This window comes from Topomyia yanbarensis, chromosome 3 (genome assembly GCF_030247195.1).
Source record: "Topomyia yanbarensis strain Yona2022 chromosome 3, ASM3024719v1, whole genome shotgun sequence".
Taxonomy (NCBI): domain Eukaryota; kingdom Metazoa; phylum Arthropoda; class Insecta; order Diptera; family Culicidae; genus Topomyia; species Topomyia yanbarensis.
In genome coordinates this window covers 51,652,093-51,654,757 of record NC_080672.1, presented here as the reverse complement: position 1 = coordinate 51,654,757, position 2,665 = coordinate 51,652,093, and the positions used below count along the sequence as shown (strand labels likewise).

The window sequence follows — 2,665 nt, the reverse complement described above, 5'->3', positions numbered from 1 at the left end:
AATTGAGGTGTCCGCTGTGCAGATTAGCCGGTCAGTGGCTCGATGGTGGGTTGCCTATATGTATATGTTAACTGCAATTTGCAACTTTATACGGGTACGGCCTTTGGTCCTCCCGGTCGCGGCCAGCATGATGTCATCCGCCTAAATGAATACGAGGATCCCTTTGGGGAGGGTGACGTATATCGTCTCCATGCTAGTGAGGAAAATGATGACCGCCCGGACAGATCCCTGGGGTACTCTGTTTTTCTCTGAGAATATTTAGGATTCGGTGTCGCCGACTCAGACCTGGAATTGGCAGTTTTCGAGGACATGTTGTATGCAATGGCCGAGGATTCTTCAGCGGTCGAGCTGCCCTCCGGCATACGGTGTTATGTGCCTTGTCTATGCCTAATGCGACGATGTCGGTGTGTAGGTCGTTCCGCTCTACCTGGTCTAGGACTTTCCCCAGAAATGCTAGGACCCTGTACCCTTACCTTTCCTAAAGGCATGTTGCAGGTGGCCCAGTAACTGGCGTTGCTCAAGGGTTGTGATTAGCCTACTGTTGACCATCCGTTCGAGGGTCTTTCCGGTACAGGGGAGTAGGCTGCTGTGCCGAAAGTCTTTGGCCGTCCGGGTTCCCTGAGTATCAGAAGGACGAGGGCCGTTTTCCACGACTACGGATAGGGTTCGCCCTCCCAGATCGGATTGAAGCATTGGAGGGGTGCTCTTTTACCCACCGGTGTGAGGTTCATTAAAAGTTGTTGATTCTGATGACCGTACCTAGACCCTCGCTGAGGGCGTCTGTCATTTCTTGTCCAGAAAAGGGCTGGTTCCATACGGGTGATGAATAGGGAGAGAATGTCACGGAAATGGCTTCGAGTAAGCATCTCCTTGTCGGGAACTCGGAAGGCAGTGAAGTGGTCGCAGAAAGGGAAGAAAAATATCGTCCCAGTTCCCAGGTGATTTCGCGTGGCTCAAGGGTTGCAGCGCCTCTCATTTCTAACGCGAATCTGGCGTTGCGCCTTTTCCCACTAAGTGTGTTCACTCGTCGCCAGATTTTCTATGTGGGCGATCCCGTCCAAGAATGCATTCCAACTTGCGAATTTGGCCTCGGAGACTGCGTTTCATGTGTCGTTCCGGAGCAGGCGGAAAATGTTAGACCTGGTAGCCCAGAGCGGGCTGTTGGCCAGCGTTCTTCGGACGGTTCGAGCGGCTCGTCGCAGGTTTCAAACAGCGATTGCGACCTCGGGGCTCCACCAGTAGACCACTCTCCGCGGGGGGCTCCACTGGTCCAGGCGATGCTTGCCTCAGCGGCAGAGTGGATGATTTCCACAAGCTCATCCGGCGTGTAGGTTTTTTGTGGGTCGAACACTTCGCCGAAGTTGGTCCAATCGGCCGCTTTATACAGCCACCGTCGCCGCTGGGAAGAAGTCGGGGAGTGGACTGCGTTGTGGGTAATTTTAATGGGATGGTGATCGCTGCTGCATTAGTCCAGCAAGACGGACCAGAGACAGCCTCCAGGGAACCATAGAAGCCCTATCTATGATCGGACAGTTCCTCTGGCGAAGGTTGGGCACACGTCGTTAAGGATGTTCTCAACGCCTTCCACAATTTTGTTGCCGCGACGGCTAGAGCGGCTTGATCCCCAAGCGGGGTGATGTGCGTTGAAATCGCCCATTATCAGGAACGGAGGCGGCATTTTTTGTATAAAATAGTTTAATTTCTTTCCGACCTCTCGGGCCTCTTGGGGAATGTATAATGGAATGACGGTGCACGGGACAGGTATGCGGGTTCTCTGCGCGATCGCCAGCCGATCGGTATCCAGCCGAATTCCCCGGGAATGTCAGCTCGGGTAGCCAAAATGTGGAACGCTTTACGTCTTTGCGTGTCATCCTTGAGCAGGGCCGAGCTAATCTTCTCTGTATCGTTCGAATTTTAGCATATGTCTAGTCCAAGCTAGGATGCCATTCACCTTTTTTACTGATGTAATTTTTTAATGGTTTTTTTTCTTGATTAACGAATTTATTTAAATAAACAAATAGATATTTGTTTATTTATTTATTTATTTGTTTTTTTATTTATTTATTTATTTATTTATTTATTTATTTATTTATTTATTTATTTATTTATTTATTTATTTATTTATTTATTTATTTATTTATTTATTTATTTATTTATTTATTTATTCATTTGCTCATTTTTTATTTGTCTATTTATTCATTCATGCAATTTTTTAATTTTGATTATAAAAAGTTTTAACCTTAGGGCCATTCGCCTCTTTTCGGATTAGAAATCTCTTTTGAAAAAATCTCTAACCCTATGTGCGTGGTTGGGAATCGAAGCCAGGTGCATACAAGGCAATCGATTTACCAACTACGCCATGCCCGTCCGCTTTATTTAAATTTCTTTATTTGTTTATTTATTCATTTATTTATATAATTATTTAATTTAGTTTAATAATTTAATCTATTTGTTTATTTATTTATGTATTAATTCATTTATTTATTTGTTTGTTCATTTATAAAATTATTTTTTATATATTTATTGTTTGTTTATTTATTTAATTATTCATTTACATATTCATCTATTTATCTACATATTCATTTATTTATTCATTTATTTATTTGTTTAGGTCTTGTTATTGTAATTGTAATTTGTTTAATAAAAGTCTGTAACAGAAACATTG

General features: G+C 43.8%; 1 non-coding gene across 1 annotated transcript; it reads right to left on the bottom strand.

The window, feature by feature from the left end:
* Window positions 1-1,836: 1,836 nt before the first annotated feature.
* On the bottom strand, window positions 1,837-1,940 carry LOC131694362 (U6 spliceosomal RNA). The gene has a single exon (XR_009306476.1). It is a non-coding gene; the product is annotated as a U6 spliceosomal RNA (small nuclear RNA).
* Between the last annotated feature and the right edge of the window lie 725 nt (window positions 1,941-2,665).